This window comes from Scyliorhinus canicula, chromosome 11 (genome assembly GCF_902713615.1).
Source record: "Scyliorhinus canicula chromosome 11, sScyCan1.1, whole genome shotgun sequence".
Lineage (NCBI taxonomy): Eukaryota > Metazoa > Chordata > Chondrichthyes > Carcharhiniformes > Scyliorhinidae > Scyliorhinus > Scyliorhinus canicula.
Window position 1 is genome coordinate 44481969 of NC_052156.1, and position 19283 is coordinate 44501251.

General features: G+C 47.4%; 1 pseudogene; it reads left to right on the top strand.

The window, feature by feature from the left end:
- The first annotated feature begins 1982 nt into the window (after positions 1 to 1982).
- Positions 1983 to 19283, top strand: part of LOC119973754 — a 28311-nt pseudogene continuing 11010 nt past the window's right edge.

Genomic DNA, 19283 nt, shown 5'->3' on the forward strand with positions numbered 1-19283 from the left:
AAATATTCAGCCTGGAGCCCAGTTATCAGTGGCGTACCGCAGGGATCAGTTCTGGGTCCTCTGCTGTTTGTGATTTTCATTAACGTCTTGGATGAGGGAGTTGAAGGGTGGGTCAGTAAATTTGCAGATGATACGAAGTTTGGTGGAGTTGTGGATAGTGAGGAGGGCTGTTGTCGGCTTCAAAGAGATATAGATAGAATGCAGAGCTGGGCTGAGAAGTGGCAGATGGAGTTTAACCCTGATAAGTGTGAGGTTGTCCATTTTGGAAGGACAAATATGAATGCGGAATACAGGGTTAACGGTAGGGTTCTTGGCAATGTGGAGGAGCAGAGAGATCTTGGGGTCTATGTTCATAGATCTTTGAAAGTTGCCACTCAAGTGGATAGAGCTGTGAAGAAGGCCTATGGTGTGCTAGCGTTCATTAGCAGAGGGATTGAATTTAAGAGCCGTGAGGTGATGATGCAGCTGTACAAAACCTTGGTCAGGCCACATTTGGAGTACTGTGTGCAGTTCTGGTCGCCTCATTTTAGGAAGGATGTGGAAGCTGATGTGGATTGGCCATGAAAAATTGTCCAAAATTCTATGATTAACCTAGGACAAAAGTTCGGCGCAACATCGTGGGCCGAAGGGCCTGTTCTGTGCTGTATTTCTCTATCTCTATCTCTAGCTGCATGTTTGCATATCATGACAGTCATTGGGTGGAATCTTTCCATTTTTGAGTAAGTGTCGACTCAGGCAGGATAAACAGGGTGTAACTCGCTGACTGCAAAGGAAAGCAAGGAGGTAGGTCCATGATGTCAGGCTGGCGGGACGACTCTGAATGAGCCCATCCTGCCAGCCACATCGGGAAAAGGGAGCCCCAATGTAAGAAAGATAAAAATAGAATAAATAAACAGCCCCGCACTTTGGAACCCTGCCCCCACGTCACAAAATTCCATCCCCCCATCATGGATCCGCCCCCCCCCCCCAACATAGATATGGAAGCCCCCCCCCCCCCCCCCCCCCCCCCCCAACTACGGATATGGAACCCCACTCCTGGCACCTCCCCAGCAGTGCCAGGAGGCAGTGCCCATGCAATGCCAGGGTGTCTGGGCAAAAGCATCTCACCCATGGGGGCTGTACTCACTTGTGCCCCCCCCCCCCCCCGCAGAGGTTTTTCTGTGCCAAGTGCACCGTTGTGGGGAACCTGTCCATTGGGAACCATACATCTACCCTGTTAGTCATGTTAGAATTTTATACATCTCTATGAGATCTCCCCTCATTCTTCTTACTCCAGCGACAACAATCCGAACCTCGTCAACCCCAACTCATATGACAGTGCCACCATCTCTGGAATCAGCCTGGTAAACCTTCGCTGCATTCTCTCGAGAGCAAGAACATCCTTCCTCAGAAAAGGAGACCAAAACTGCGCACAATATTCCAGGTGTGGCTTCACCAAGGCCTTGTATAATTGCAACAACACATCCCTGCTCCTGTACTCAAAACCTCTCGCAATGAACACACCATTAGTCTTCTTTACCGCCTGCCGCACCTGCATGCTTACCTTCAGTTACAGATAGATGAGTTATCATGTTCTCACATGATGATTCGGTCTACATCTTGCCTGTTTGGTTTGAACACCCAATGGCCTGATGTTTAACAGTGTGCGCAATTGGTAAGCTGGTACAGACCATCGTGTGACATAAAATTTAAACAGGGTGGTCATAAACGAGGGAGTGGTTCCTGTTTTCATGAGCTCTGGTGCTGCTCATCATTTGATCCTTTTTTTAATCCTGATGCACAGCCCATAAATATTCGATCCTGATATGTATGATGTGTGCTATATCTCTAGGAGATCCTGGTTATATTCTGGTCATGGGGAGTCAAGTTAAGTCAAAAAAATCCTTGTTTGATTGAAGCGGTCGGAGGTCGAGTCAGGTTTGTAGTGGCAGTTTCGCTAGTGAGTGGGTCTACACTTCAGCGATGCCATTGGTGTCAAGGTGATGGCTGCTATTGTGAGTGAAGTTGTGGACAATGATCTCAGCTCCTCAACACAGATTATTGGTGCTCACATTGGTGAACTGCGAGATATCCTAAAGAGAAATGATGAAGCGGAGAACAGAGTCCTGTCAGTCGATAGGGCAGTTTCCTTGGTAGGAGATGGCCGTTAGTCTTTGGAGGCCCTGCTGCATGGTGTGTCAAGCATGCTGGTTGGTTCAGGGAGGTGGGGCTGGAGAGGGAATGTCCATGAGCCCAGTCTCCTGAGAGGAGCTGGGGATGGATTCCCTGCTGAATTTGAGAACTGGAGCAAAGCTTTCACAATCTCGATTTGAAGGTTGGGTATTGTGAGTTTTATGGAGAACATTGTAGCCTTCGAGGCCTGGCATTGGTCAGAGACCCCGACCACTTAGGTTGTCTTGTCCTCAGTGTTTGTCAAGAAGGGCTGGAGGCAGCCAGATACAATGGGTCTTTGCCACAGTAAGGTGTCTCTTTACTGAGGGATGATGACATGGTAGAGGTGCATACGCTTTGATGAAATGCTGGATGGATCCTGGTCGTTGCTCAATAATCATGTTATGTCTTTGGCCTTTCCAAATTCCGTGCATGGTTATATTATCTCGCAGTTCATCATTAATCCTGAACTTTTCTCCCTTGTGATTTCACTGTTGATTTTGAGTTATTGCATTTTATTCTGACACGGGTGCATGCTATATGAGAACAGAGGAGTTTGTCGCCTGATATACTGTTATCAGGCTGAGATGGTTGTGCAGTATTTACCGGTGTTTTTTTTACTGAGGGTGTACATTTTTTGATCCTTATTTATAGATAAGATGAGTAGCACCACAGCAGGGTGGTGGGTAGATGGTTTGGTATGGAGGTGGTTGCTATGGCCTTATAAGTCCTCGTGGGTGAGGAACACTCCCGTTAGCACCCGTTGTTATTTTGGGATTAAGTAATCCTTATCTCCTACGCAGGTAGCCTGAAAAAGATTGAGTTCCATTTTTGTTTTGTCGTTGGTGCCTCTGGCGTTGTTGGAGTTGGGGCAAATATATACTGGTGCCCAGGCATGGTCAGTTAATGCTTGGATATCTAGCCTTTCTTAGCTTGGTCTTTTACATTCACTTGGCTGCACAAGTAGTGACAGTGGTTACTTGATTGCTTGGCTCATGGAATATATGTTGGGCATATCGTCCTGTTGCTGGGGTTGCTGTGATGAGGGGAAATGAGTGGAATTTTATTGAAGGTGAGGCCTAAGTGACACCTCTGCGATGCCTAGAGATAGGGGAAGTTTGCTTTTTTCAATGTATAAAAGTGATGTGAGTAACCTTGACCTGTCGGCCCCTATTCTAGTGTGGCATGATCCTAGTTTCGCTGGATTGAGTAGGTTAGGGCAGTCGTAACGGAGTTTATCCGGGGCAGGTGGAGGGTACGTTGGGTGGAGAAGCAGGTCACCCTTCCTTGAGATGCTCCCTTTTGAGGACTTCTGGACTGCTCTCCTTCTTGAGGTACGCTTCCCTGGGGATATAATCTCCTGTAGGCTGCGGGGCCTGAGTACGAGTCTGAGTGCTTCAGTTCAGCATTGTGAGAGTCTTTTCTCGGGCGCAGATTGGCCTGGATGGAGGAGTAGATCTCCACCAAGTGGTCTTAGATAGGGACTTTCAGACTGTCCTCCTTCTTGAGATTTGGGCTCCAGTGGAGTGGGGGGGGGGGGGCAGTATCCTGTTTATTATGATGTTATGTTGCTCTGTTCCTGGTATCCTTTCTGCGAAAGTGTGCACTGCTATACCATGTCTGACGCCTATTGGCTAATCCTGGTGTTCCTGCCTGGGGCTTCCTCTCTTTATTTGGGTAAGTGAGCTGCTGATACAGGCTCTGATCTGTTATATTTGATTCTGGGGGAGATGTCCCTTAGCCTGTTGGGAGGAGGAGAATTATATTTCTCCACAAGATATCCTGTTGACGAGCATCTTGACGATTCTTCTTCTCCTTGTCAGTGGCGTTTTCTTTGTGGAAAGTGGTTTAAGCTTTTCCGTGATGGAGGGACCTGAATGCTGCCTCAGATTTGGAGAGGAGTAAGGTTTGTCATGTTGCGAGTAAGTCTTGGCATGATGTAAGCATCCTTGGGGCTAATCCTGATGTTCCTCTCTCTCTGGGGTTTCCTTTCTCTATCTGGGCAGGAGATGCGCTGATACAGGCTCTGTATCAATTCAAGAGGGTTTTCCTTATCTTGTCGAGGGGAGAGGAATTGGACTCCTTCCCAAGACACTCTGCTGGTGGGTGCCTTATTGATTCTTCTCCAAGGCGGCGGGGACTCCCCGATGGAAAATAGGTTAAGTCTTCTGGTGTTATGGCACGGTGGCAGAGTGGCGAGCACTGCTGCCTACTGTATTGAGGACCCAGGTTCGAATCCCGGCCCTAGGTCACTGTCCATGGGGACATTCTCCCCGTGTCTGCGTGGGTCTCGCCCCCACAATCCAAAGATGTGCAGGGTAGGTGAATTGGCCACACTAAAATTGCCCCTTAATTGGAAAAAAATTATTGGGTAAACTGAATTTATTTTAAAAAAGTCTTCCTGGGTTGGTGGGGCCTGAGTGGTGCTTCTGGATTGGCTGGCGAGGAATGAGAGTTGATATGGTGTAGGTATAATTGGCTTACTGGTTCCTGTGCACAAGAGTGTGCACAGCCGAGCATCTTGCCCCGATGGCATAATCCTATTGTTCCTCTCTTCCTGGGGTACCCTTCCATTTCTTGGAGGTCCCAGGAGGCTGAGTTAGGTCATAATTTTTTTCCCCATAAGGGATCTCATTTTTTGTGTAGCTTTCTCTTTGTTGCCCTTTGGAGGAGGCCAGGCACCATTGTGCCATGCGTTCATGGCTTTCTCCTGGTATACTGTTATCCTGAGATCCCTATCCTTTTTGGTGCCCTTTTATTTTCCGTACGAAAGGAGATGCTGACCACAATGATTACAATGATTGCCAATCTGAACCAATTGTATGAATGTTTGCTGGTCTTTTCTGTATATGTGGAATACTGATCACTCTGTACTGTACTAGAATTTGGGGATTTGTTGCGCCTTGTGGTTAAATGTAAAGTGCCACCTTAGAACTAAAGTCTTGGTAAATTTATATTTTGTATTTCTTTTTTTTTGATTTGGGGTTAAAGAATTGTTGACTGGGGAGGTAAATATACATTTGGGTGCCGGAGTAACAATTACAGTGGGCAATACTCGAATGAGTTTGGTGTTGGTGTTGTCGCTTGCTTCTCCTGGACGGATATCGCTGCCCTCACCTCAGAACGGTCTTGCGCTCACCTCAGCTTCTGCTGTTCCTCCCGTCTTTCGTCTTTATTCTCCTCGTTCCCTGCTCCTGGAGATGCCATGTTCGTTATTGTATCCCGTGCCTTCCTTCCGGCTCTCATTCCCTGCCTCCCCCCCCACCCCCCCACCCCCCCCTCACCCCCCCTCATCCCCCCCCACCCCCCCCCCACCCCCCCCACCCCCCCCACCCCCACCCCCCCCCACACCCCCCCCACACCCCCCACACCCCCACACCCCCCCCCCACACCCCACACTCCCACCTCCCTGGTTCTCCTCTCGTTTCCTGTCTCTTCCCTCTCCCCCCTCCTGTGATTCACCTTTGTTTCGTCTTAGGTTTAGCTGACCCCCCCCCCCCCCCCCCCCCCCTCTACTCCCTCTCATGCTTTGGCGACTTTCCCCTGATTCTTGGCTACCTGGCTATTTTTCCGCTTGTTCGTTGGCCACAAACAGGTCCCGGAACAATTGCGTGAATGGCTCCCGCGTTCTGTGGAAGCCGTTGTCTGACCCTCGGATGGCGAATTTGATTTTCTCCATTTGGAGAGATTCCGAGAGAATTAGAATTAGAACAGTACAGCACAGAACAGGCCCTTCGGCCCTCGATGTTGTGCCGAGCAATGATCACCCTACTCAAGCCCACGTATCCACCCTATACCAGTAACCCAACAACCCCCATTAACCTTATTTTTTGACCACATCAAAAGCAAGTAAGTGCTTTCTGTTGAGAAAAAGAAGTGAAACCACTTAACTCCTGGATGTTTCTAAACATTGCAGTTATGATCAAAGCAAGCTACTTGAGATGCATTCAGGCATGAAGGGATATTAAACTAAACAATCCAAAGATCTGGCTGTCTGGAAGCTGTCAATTACAGCTGTCAAGCTGTCAATTTCAACCTTGTAAATCAAAGGATCTGAGAGGTTTTGAGGCCTTGTGATGTGGTTTTGGCTTTCTGTGAAGTCAGGGCTGCTGCTTTCTAGACATCTTTCTGAGGCAGGAATAAGAGAACGGTGAGTGAAAAAGCAATGATTTCTTTCACTGTTTTGTCCTGGACTGCTCTTTAGCTTCCAGCCAGAGGTGATTGATGGTGGGGGAGGTATCTCTGTGTTTGGGGGACTCTCTATTATGGGAGGTCTCTGTTCTGCAGGATTCTGTTATGAGGATTCTCTGGTATGGGAGCCTTCTGATATGGCGGGTTCTGTTATGGGGGTCTCTGTTATGGGGGTCTCTGTTATGGGGATCTCTGTTATGGGGGTCTCTGACAGGAGGTCTGTTGGGGTCTCTACTGGGGGCTCTGGTGGAAGTCTCTGATAGAATGTCTGATGGGGGTCTCTTCTGGGATGTCTGATGGGGTGTCTGATAGAGGGTCTGATGGGGGTCTCTGATGGAGGGTCTGGTAGGGGTCTCTGATGAGCGATTCTGATGGGAGCCTCTGCTCGGGGGTCTGGTGGGGGGTCTGATGGGGGCTGTGGGATGTGGTGGGCAGGATTCGCATTTGGGGGAAGGGAACCCTCCGATGGACTTTGGAGGCACCTATCTTAATGATTTACCACCTTGGCCCACCACAAAGTCCATGGTATCAGACCACGCTGGAAAATACTTGCACCAATCCATGCCCGCATGAATCCTGGCCCAGAGAGCCACAGCATCACAAAGACATGGAAAATCCGGTGTTCAGCACATTATTGACCTATTTTTATTTTTCCGCTAGTGCAGGGAGTGAACTTTGATGCTGAGACCAGCGGGGACAGCATCGTAAACTGGCACCAATCCCATTTTTTCCCAACAGGGGATCTTCCACCATATCAGGAACTCTGCGACTGGTGGTAGGCGGTGGAGAATCCCCTCACACTGTTTTTTCCTGTTTACAGAGAGGCACCAAGTTTAATGGTTAAGCTGAATAAACTGTGTTGGTGTTCTCCTGTCTTTTTCCATGTTCATGTACGCAGAAGCATTTATGCTGTACAGTGCCAGTTTTGAGGTTTTATTGCGTTACTTGTAAAAATGGAAAAAAACGAATAAAAATGTACATAAAAAATAATTTTAAAAAGTTAAACAAGCCAATAATGCATAACTATTTACATATACAATGAGGCACGAATTAAACTGTTGCAGCTGGTACATAGCCCATTGTATCTAATTCCTCTTTCCTTTTTGATGTAGGAAACTGGAAATTAGAAAGTCAGTTCTGGGCTAAGTGGTAATAAAGTCCTGGAACCTGGGGCTGGATTCTTCGTTCCCGAGGCAAAGTGCCGGCGTCAACAGAGAATCCGTGGCGTTCCACAACGGGTAAACCGTTGCAATACCCTCACGGATTCTGGTACCGGTGAGGATCTAGCACCGGCGCCAAATGGAACAACTGCGGAACACGTGGAAAATGGCCGGAGAATCGCCAGGTCCCGGGCCGCACATGCGCAGGGCTGACAAGCTGCAGCTGCACACTCCTACACCCGCACCGGTCGTGGCGGAAACCGTGTTGCTGGCCGTGCAGGACCGCATATCCGCCCACACCAACCCCACATCCCACCTTCTGGCCAACCCCCACCGCTCCCCCAGCCCTAGCAGAAGCCCCTGACCAGCGGCATGGATCTGGCTGTGTGTGGCGGCGCTGGACACTGTCCGCAGCCGGTATACTGGGCTCCCAATCACTGGGACCATACGTGGCCCGCGCTGTCGGGAACTCGGTCCATTGGAGGTGAGCCTCATGGGTGGGCCAGCTGTTGGCACTCCGACAGGGTTGTGACTGCGCGCCCCACACATCCCGATGACGCCGATTTGGGGGGGGGCGGGGAATTGCCAACCAAGAACGGAGAATCGTCATGCCTGTGGCTGCCCTGATTTCAGCGTCGGGGGCCATTCTCCGCTCGATCGCTGTTCTCGATTTCCGCGTCGGGCTATGGAGAATCCCACCCCTTATATTTAATTTGCTCAGGCACCCTGAGCATGTTGTTTTGCCGTTTGGTGATGTTGTAGTCTTTCTCTGGCTGATGTCCTTAATGTGCCAATCTGGAAAGTTCCGTCAGCAGGTTTTATGGGTGTAGGGCTCACTGCGTTGGCCTCTTGAGTAGTCTGCATGTCCACTGGTGTAGGGGGCCTGTGCCATAGGCCGGATGACTGAAGTGCTGTGTCACCTGATGGTGCTGGTCCCGATACCTATAGAAGGTAACAGCGGTTGCATACATAGTGGGCACTGTCTATGCCTACAACATAATTGTTTTGCAGAGTATGGCCGTGTATCACCGCCAACTGGTTATGGCGAAGTGCGATCTGGATCCTGAGTGTTTGACCAGCTGTTAGAGGACTGAATCTGTGGGTTCTTGATCATAATGTGTCTTGCTTCTCAACCCGCATTACAAGAGGGCATCATTCATGTTGCTTCCAAGTTTGGGCTGCAACAGAGCATTTGCAGTCGGAATTGCAGTCCTGGTCCACCTGGAAAAGAGCCATTGTGCTGATGAGGGTAGGTCCTGTCCCAGTAGATTTCACAGGCTGAGGAGTGCAGCATTGTAATCTGTGCGACCTTATGCTTATTTCTCTAGGCTGTTGGTGGTACCGAATGGTCTAGTCTCATGTAAAAAGGTAAGGTAAAGTTGCCATAGTCCCAGATGACCATAGACTACCTTTGAGGGGGAGAGCTGACTGGTGGTGTTTTAAACTGAGATCACCACACCTCAGGCAAGGGGCAGGGTTGAGAAGGCAGGCCTTCAAGAATAATCTCAACAGGTCCGGGAATTGAACCCATACTGCTGGCCTTGCTCTGGATCACGTACCAGCTGCCCAGCACACTTATTGTATACAACTGGTAGCTTACCATGGTGTCACAGCTGAAGAGGTCTTTGTATGCTGTCATCTTGGGGACCTGGTGTTGTAAGGAATGCACTTGAATGAGCCCCAATGTAATGCTGTCCCAAAGACTTACATTCTGGTCAACTATATGAAACTTGAAATTGCCCTGAAGTTCAACTTGGAGAAATTTGAAATGATCCATTTTGATAAGGAGAACATGGAGTGACAATATAAAATAAAGGGTACAAATGGGGTACAGGAGCAGAGGAACATAGGGGTATATGTGCGTAAGTTATTAAAAGTGGCAGGACAGGACTGAGAGAGCAGTTAATAAAGTAGGCATTATCCTAGGCTTTATTAATAAGGGTTTGGAGCACAAGAGCAAAGAGATTATGTTGAACTTGGGCAAGATGTTAGTTGGAGTATTGCATCCAGTTCTGGATGCTGCATTTTAGCAAAGATGGGAAGGCATTGACGAGATTATGGGAGACATTCATGAGAATGGTTCCAGAGATGAGGAATTTCAGTAATGGAGAAAGATTGGAGATGTTGGGACTGTTTTCCTTGGAGCAGAGAAGGTTGACAGGAGATTTGATACAAGGATTCCAAACCATGAGGGATTTGGACAGTGTAGGCGGAGAGAAACTATTCCCACTTGTGAAAATATGGAAAATTAGAGTGCCCAGATTTAAAGGGCGGAACTCTCCAGCAATCCTGTGGCAGCGTAGCAGGTTTTCCAGCGGCAGAGGCTGATTGCCATCGGCTGCCAGTAGGATCTTTCAGTCCTGCCGAAGTCAATGGCAATTCACCTGTCTCGCCCTTGCCGTCGTAGGTGAACCCGTGATGGGAGTGGACTTCGGCATGACCGGAGGATCCACCGGCGAGAAGGTATTCCATCCAACGTAATTAGCAAAAGAAACAAGAGGAGAAACTTATTCATGCAGCGAGTATTCGGGGTCTGGAATGCACTGCCCAAGTGTGTGGTGAAGACAAGTTCAATTGAGACATTCAAAAGGGAATTAGATTGTCAACTGAAAAGGAAGGATACACAGGGTAAAGGCGCAAGGTGAATTCCTCATTCAGAGAGAGACGGTGCAGACGCAATGGGTCAAATCTCCTGCACTGAACAATTCTATGGGTAGTTATCTTTGTCTGCAATCTTAAATCAGCTTTAGTCTGTGGTTTAAAAAGTCTGTTTTTTAAAAATCAATTCAGGTTTTCAACCAGGGGATTGAAAATCATTATTTGACACAAACACATTTTCATGACAGGTGCCAGCACAGTCAATGGAGATGAAAACAACTGATCTGAAGGCACAGAAATATATTTTGGCTTTTTCCTTGAAAACGTGAAGAAATTGTTCTGGGGTAACAATAGTTTATGTATGTTCCACCAACACTAGTTCAATATGTGATACATCTATACTTCTGCCCAGAAGGGTCAGAATTCTGGGCAATGGCATTGATTGGTAGAGATTTCCACAGACAAGGAAGTGGCAGGTAAAGCCTCATTGGGGTATTCTGTGAACACAGAATGCTGCAGTAGCTTAAAGGAGTGGAGTATTGATCAAAACAAAGTCACGCTGTGGATCAGCAGGCAACAAATGTTGAAGCTACAGCTACAATGACATTACATTTCAAACAATGTTAGGGTACAAAACCTTGTAGTGACCGCTGAAAGGTCTCCATAAGCCCCAATCAGAGTTCGGGACAGCAACTCAAGATCTCTTTAATTACCACTGGGAAAGACTGCCTCTAGATCCATACCACCCAGGCAGGCAGAGATGAAAATGGCATGGGAGACTTAATTACATCAACTGACTGCAATGCATGAGGCTCCTGCTTATTTCTGATGGAAACTCTGGCTGCTGGAACACAAATCAGCCTGAAAATCGGGGCAAAGGCCGAACAGTGCATCTACACACTGCTTCATTTTGGTTCCGCTACTATCCCATTTCTAAACACACACAGTAGATACTTGGTGCCAGTGTGGCTTGACTCCCAGAGGCAAAGAAGGAGACAGGAGTAACAATTATAATAATAATGATCACTTACCGGCCTTCACCACATCCATGCCGGAGCGTGGTCTGGACATCCACCGACCTGTGAAGACAAACCGCAGCCTGACAGCGGAACGCTCGACCGCGCAGACCCACCTACCGACGCAAGAACCGCAAGCAAGGCAACAAATCCTCCATCCACACACCTACCGGAGTGAATAGCCTCATTGGACACAACTATTCCCTCAGCACTGCATACTCTCACCGTCTCCCAGGCTCGAAAAGAAGCAGTCACTCCAGGAGACGTGGAAAACGTGCAGGCCTGCAGGTGAGAGTGAAATAACGCGGCCCCAAAGCCCCTCTGCCTAGCTTACTCCTAACTAATTTCCAATCTCTAGAAAACAAGCTAGACAAACTTAAAGCCAGACTCACATTTCAAAGAGAACTGAGGGACTGCTGTGTGCTCTGCTTCACGGAGACATGACTCACTCCTGCTTCACCGGACTGTGTCTTACAACCAGAGGACTTCTCAATCCACCAAATGGACTGTACGGCGGCCTCAGGCAAGGCAAAGGGAGGTGGGGTCTGCACCTAATCAACACCGCCTGGTGCCTAGATGCAGCAACACTGGCGAGTTTCTGCTCCCCGGACCTGGAATACCTGACGCTAAAATGCAGCCCCTTCTACCTTCCGCAGGAGTTCAGCTCCGTTATCCTGACGGCAATTTACATCCCACCCCATGTGAATGTGAAAATTGCACTGGACGAAGTATTCACCACCACAAATAGCCTTGAAACGAAACATCCCGAGGCCTTGTTCATTGTAGCTGGGGACTTCAATCAGGCCAAGCTCAAGAGCGTACTACCAAGTTACCATCAACACTTCACCTGTTCCACCAGAGGCCCAAACATCCTGGACCACTGCGACACAAATATCAAACATGCTTACCGCTCTATCGCCCGCCCACACTTTGGCAATTCTGACCACAAGGCTGTGCTCCTGCTCCCAGCTTATAAGCAAAAACTGAAGCGGGAGAATCCGTCAAAGAAAGTTGTGCATTGTTGGTCTGAGGAATCGGATGATCTCCTACGGGACTGCTTAGAGTCAGTGGACTGGTCAGTATTTAAAAACTCTGCGACCAGCCTGAACGAGTTTGCCACGACAGTAACTGACTTCATTAGTAAGTGTATAGAAAGCTGTGTGCCAAAGAAGCAAATCCGCGTGTTTCCCAACCGGAAACCCTGGATGAACAGGGATATTCACTGCTTCCTGAAGTTTAGATCTGTGGCGTTCAAGTCAGGCGACCCTGACCTCTACAAGAAAGCCAGATATGATCTAAAGAAATCCATCAAAGATGCCAAAAGACTGTACCGGACCAAGCTCGAGTCCCAGGCTAGCCACACGGATCCCCGCCGTCTATGGCAATCTCTGCAAGACATAACAGGCTACAAGATGAAGACATGTAAAATCGCCGGCTCTAACGCACCCCGCCCTGATGAGCTCAACGCATTCTATGCCCGCTTTGAGCAAGAGGTCAGCGAGAGCGAGCCATCCACTGTATCTGAGATCACCACTGCAGACGTCAGAGCAGCCTTCTCGAAGGTCAACCCACGGAAAACCACTGGCCCGGATGGGGTACCCGGACGAGCTCTCAGGTCTTGCACGGATCAGCCGGCGGGGGTATTCACAGATATCCTCAACATCTCTTTACAACTATCTGAGGTCCCTATCTGCTTGAAGAAGATGACCATCATCCCTGTACCAAAACAAAGTCAAGCAGTGTGCCTTAATGACTATCGTCCAGTGGCTCTGACATCCATCATCATGAAGTGCTTTGAAAGGTTAGTCATGGCACGAATCAATTCCAGCCTCCCAGATTGCCTTGATCCACTACAATTCGCCTACCGCTGCAACAGGTCCACAGGAGACACCATCTCCATGGCCCTGCACTCTAACCTGGAACACCTAGATAACAAAGACACCTATGTCAGACTCCTATTTATCGACTACAGCGCAGCCTTCAACACCATCATTTCTACGAAACTTATCTCCAAACTCTGTGGCCTTGGCCTCGGCTCCTCCCTCTGCGACTGGATCCTGAACTTTCTAATCCAAAGACCACAATCAGTAAAGATAGGCAACAACACCTCCTCCACGATCATCCTCAACACTGGTGCCCCACAAGGCTGTGTCCTCAGCCCCCTACTATACTCCTTATACACCTATGACTGTGTGGCCCAATTCCCCTCCAACTCCATTTTCAAATTTGCTGATGACACCACCGTAGTGGGTCGGATTTCAAACAACGACGAGACAGAGTATAGGAATGAGATAGTGAATCTGGTGAACTGGTGCAACGACAATAATCTCTCCCTCAATGTCAACAAAATGAAGGAGATTACGATCGACTTCAGGAAGCATAGTGGAGAACATGCCCCTGGCTACATCAATGGGAACGAAGTTGAAAAGCTCGAGAGCTTCAAGTTTTTAGGTGTACAGATCACCAAAAGCCTGTCTTGGTCCCCCCATGCCGACACTATAGTTTAGAAAGCCCACCAGCGACTCTACTTTCTCAGAAGACTAAGGAAATTTGGCATGTCAGCTACGACCCTCACCAACTTCTACAGATGCACCATAGGAAGCATTCTTTCTGGTTGTATCACAGCTTGGTATGGAGCCTGCTCTGCCCAAGACCGCAGGAAACTACAAAAGGTCGTGAACGCAGCCCAGTCCATCACGGAAACCAGCCTCTCATCCATTGACTCTATCTATAATTCCCGCTGCCTCAGAAAGGCTGCCAGCATAATTAAGGACCCCATGCACCCCGTACATACTCTCTTCCACCTCCTTCCATCAGGAAAAAGATACCAACGTTTGAGGTCACGTACCAACCGACTCAAGAACAGCTTCTTCCCTACTGCCATCAGACTTTTGAATGGACCTACCTCGTATTAAGTTGGTCTTTTCTCTATACCTTGCTCTAACTATAACATTATATTCTGCAGTATCTCCTTCCTTATGTATGGTATGCATTATTTGTACAGCATGCGAGAAACAATACTTATCACTGTATACTAATACATATGACAATAATAAATCAAATCAAATCAAATCAAGTAGGCTTTAATGAAGTTACTGTGAAAAGCCCCTAGTCGCCACATTCTGGCGCCCGTTCGGGGAGGCCTTTACGGGAATTGAACCCGCACTGCTGCCTTGTTCTGCATTACAAGACAGCTATTTAGCCCAATGTGCTAAACCAGGAATGAAATCAGCTTGTTTAAAAAGGGGCTGATCTCTAACCTTTTTTGAAACTCTCCAGCTGGTAGTGCTGATTTCCTCTCACAGTCCAGCATAGAACATAAAACATAGAACAGTACAGCACAGTACAGGCCCTTCGAACCACGATGTTATGCCGACTATTTATCCTAATCTAAGTTCAATCTAACCTACACCCCTTCAATTTACTGCTGTCCATGTGCCTGTCCAAGAGTCGCTTAAATGCCCCTAATGACTCTGACTCCACCACCTCTGCTGGCAGTGCATTCCACGCACACACCACTCTCTGAGTAAAGAACCTACCTCTGACATCTCCCCTATACCTTCCTCCAATCACCTTAAAATGATGTCCCCTTGTGACAGCCATTTCCTCCCTGGGGAAATGTCTCTGGCTATCTACTTTATCCATGCCTCTCACCACCTTGTACACCTCTATCAAGTCATCTCTCTTCCTTCTTCACTCCAGTGAGAAAAGCCCTAGCTCCCTCAACCTTTCTTCATAAGACATGCCCTCCAGTCCAGACAGCATCCTGGTAAATTTCCTCTGCACCCTCTCCAAAGCATCCACATCCTTCCTATAATGAGGTGACCAGAACTGGACACAATATTCCAAGTGTGGTCTAACCAGGGTTTTATAAAACTGCAGCAAAACCTCGCGGCTCTTAAACTCAATCCCCTGTTAATGAAAGCCAACACACCATACACCTTCTTAACAACCCTATCAACCTGGGTGGCAACTTTGAGGGATCTATGTACATGGACCCGAAGATCCCTCGGTTCCTCCACACTTCCAATTGTCTACTTTTCACCTTGGAAAGTCCACCAGGTTTGCAAGTCAACAGCAAATTGCAATTCTCAATCTGACAGATTTGCAGATTCTCAGCCAAGATTATTATTCTAATGTGAAAAAGTAACAGAATTTGTGTGGTTTCCCAATATTTAGATGGCAGGGAAGCAGTTAGCAAAAAATTCTGAATTGCAGCCAATCCTCATCCTTCCCATACCAGCCCCCTCTTTCTGGGAATTTGCAAAGCTTCCACCTCATTGTGGTTTGGGACAGAAATGTTAGGAAGTCACCTTCTTGTGAGCTCTTAATCATTTGTTGTCTGTCCTGCCCTACAAACTGAAGGCTGTAATTGTTTTGATAACATGCAGCAATATCCAAAAAGGAGTAAACATCCCCTATGGGTATTATCACAAGTATGTGATACATTAGGTGGTATAATTACTTCTGTATGAACGCACACAAAATGCAAGTGAAGGAAATCTGTCAGGGAATGGTAGTGCTAAGTGCATCCTGTACAAAATGAGCATTCAAGGCTGACATTCAACATTATTGAAAACAGGGCAAGGAGGAAATAATTGCCAGTGCTCAATGGATTTAAATAATTGAATGCAAGTGTGCTTTCTTACCTTGATTGACCTTCCAACATTGCCTTCAGTTACACAATATGTTGGTGATTGAATTTATGCCACCTCCTCCCTCATTCTCTTCAGAAGAAAGTTCTCCTCTACTAACAAGTTTTTTCCATTATTATTTATATGGCTTGTTCTGAAAAGTCCTCTGCAGTACACAACCCTTTTCAAAACAAGAATACTGCTCTTTTTTTTAACTGAGGTCAAGCATTTAACAGCAGCATTTGATTTTCCACTCTGCATGGGCAAACTCTCAAAGACAGATATTGTTCACTGTTGGCACTCACCTCCCTTGTCATGTTTATCTCATATTAACTTCCAACTGGGCTTATGGAAAATCTAAGATGCCGAATAAAACTAATCTTAGATTTTACTTGTCATATTTAAACAAATATAAATTTAGAAACGTTTTATACATGAGAACCATATTTGCCTCATAATATGATAAACATGTCAAGAAGGAAGTTTTCAGTTGATCTCACCTTGCCTTCACACACATGGCACGTACATTGACATTTTTGCACGGTGCTCAAAGGAATGTCTCAAAGCTCTCTAAAATAAAAGTTGGAATTAGCTTTTGTGCTCGCTTCCAGATAATGGGACAAGACTTCACAATTGGGTTAAAAGAGAATTATACTCATGACAAAAATCAATCCTTTACATCTTTACATTCGGAATGAATGAGGAGATGCAAATAGTGCAAATTTTAACAGGGGTACAAAAAACGGGGATCCTCGGGGAAGTTGTGAACAAACTTTGGAGGGTGACAGGACAGGTTAATAAGGGAGGCTTTTTAAGCGTACCTTTACATAATAGTAGGTAAGTGATGGATGGATCCCCAGGTTGATCATCAGCCCATTGAAATAAGGAAGTTAATCAAGTACACAGGATTGACTTCATAAATGGAGACATATATGGCTCCGGCTGTTGGGATCCTCTGTTCTCGCCGGCAGTACACCCTTGTTCACAGGTTTTCCAGCGACGTGGGCTGGATTCAATGGGAAATCCCATTGACAAGCAGTGGGAGTAGAGAATCCCGCCGCCAGCGAACGACACACCACCGAGAAACATGGGACTGGAGAATCCCACCCGTAGAGCACAAAATTAGAAAGTAACACATAGCTAGGCAAACAGCTGCAGTATCAATAATGGACAGCACAATTCAGGAAGGATATTAAGGCTCTGAAAAGAGGTACAGAAGAAATATATTTAAATATTTTCAGGGATGAAGGAATGGAACAACATAAATAACCAGGAAAAACTGAAGAAGCTGTATTGAGAGTAGGGATGTCTAAGAAGAGGTTTAATAGAAATGTTTAATCTCATGAAGGGTTTAGATAGAGTAAATAAAGATAAATTGTTTCCAATGATTATAGAATCCCTACAGTGCAGAGGGAGGCCATTTGGCCCACTGAGTCTGCCCTAACCCCGAAAGGCATCCCTACCTAGGCCCACTCCCCCACCCTATCCCTGCAACAACCCCAAATAATCAGCACATCCCTGGACAATAAGGGGCAATTTTATCAGCACATCTTTGGACTGTGGTAGGAAACCAGAGCATCCGGAGGAAACCCATGCAGACATGATGAGAAAGTACAAACTCCATGCAGTTACCCAAGGTCAGAATTGAACCCGGGTCCCTGGTGTTGTGAGACAGCAGTGCTAACTACTGTGCCATCCTGATGAAAGACCATTAACCATAGAGCACCAGAGATTTCTGATGATTCGCAACAGAACCAGAGGCCCCATGAGGACAAGCTTTTTCATGAAGTGGTTATGATTTGGATTGCACTTTCAGAGGGTGATGGATACAGATTCAACACTAGCCTGCAAAAGAGAACTCGAGAACTACTTAAAGGAGATAAAGTTTCAGGGATATAAGGAAAGAGTGAAGAATTGGGACTAATTCGATTGTTTTTCAAAAGATCCAGCACAGACTCAGTGAACCAAATGGCCTCTTCCCATGCTCCGGTTTCCTCCCACAGTCCAAAGACGTGCAGGTTAGGTGGATTGGCCACGATAAATTAACCTTAGTGTCCAAAAGGGTTAGAAGGGGTTATTGGGTTACGGGGATAGGTGGAAGTGAGGGCTTAAGTGGGTCGATGCAGACTTGATGGGCCGAATGGCCTCCTTCTACACTGTATGTTCTATGCCCTTCTATGCTATGATTCAACAGATGACATTCAGTGTAGTGCTCCTTATGGGTCATTGATTTTTGACTCGCCTCAGCCTCAAGCTACCCAAACAAGGCAGGAAGATACACCGTGGACAGAAGCGGCTGGAGCATGGCTCTGGCGGGCATGCTCTGCCTCAATGGTTCGCACCAGGTGACACAATCCACATGCGGAATTTTGGAGATGGCACGAGGTGGGTTGCTGGGTACTATTGTACTGGGTCCGTGTGCAGAATTGGGAATTGAACAGGCACCTTGACCACCTCTGCAACAGAAGCTCCATATTGAATGGTGCCCTTTTGGTAGACACCATCGTCTCTGCTGCTGTCCCAGGAAAATCTCAATGTCGAGTGCCAGTTGCCGAAGGTTCAAACGCCGAGAGGGAGGTGCCGCTCCAGATGACAGTCGCTGGGGGCAGTACTACCAAGATGCTTGATGAAAAACGTCGGACATCTGACCATTATACGCTGCCTGGCCCTGCTCCAACGATGCCTGAATGACAACCGCAGGCTAAGCGATGCAGGGTTCCTCCTCCACGCTCTCCTTTGGGGTGCGCATTTTTGGACTTGGTGGGGGGGGAGGGTCGGAAAGGAGTGTTGTAACCTACATGAGACCCATGGGGTCGGGCCAATGAAATAAAATGAAATGAAAATCACTTATTGTCACAAGTAGGCTTCAAATGAAGTTACCGTGAAAAGCCCCTCGTCGCCACATTCTGGTGCCTGTTCGGGGAGGCTGGTACGGGAATTGAACCGTGCTGCTGGCCTGCCTTGGTCTGCTTTAGCCCTGTGCTAAACCAGCCCCTAATTAGGTTCTCCATGTGTCTCGTGGAGTACGAGCTTCCCGACTGAGGGGCGGAGCTCCCTCAACGGTAGAGGAGCAAATCAGGACATAGAAACCCCGGCCTGAGTGTGAGTTGGGTGCGGGTATTCCCTTCTGGGATCAGTGCGCATAGAGTCTTTGTTTTACGTCAACAAACCTTTTATTTCCTTATGCTCCTGTTTGGTCACTTCCTTGAACTCAACAGTGACTAAAACATTTCTTGTTGGACCCTAATGGATCCTTTGCCTTCTAGTCCCACAAGGAAAGAAAAGATCTGACCATTTTTGTTTCTGCTGAACATAATCTTCTTCCCCGCCCTCTTCATTTGGCCAACTTTCACTCAGACTGTGCAGTTAAAATTGCAGTGGTGTCTCTTGGGGCCAGTTATACAGCAAACTCGGGACTGTCATGGGCTTGGACACAAGCTTTAACCTTGGGAAGGTTAAAATTTCTATTGGTCAGCTCCTTGCAGTACAAAGCTTGGCAAGTACTGTAGGTGACTGGCTTAGAAATTGCCCAG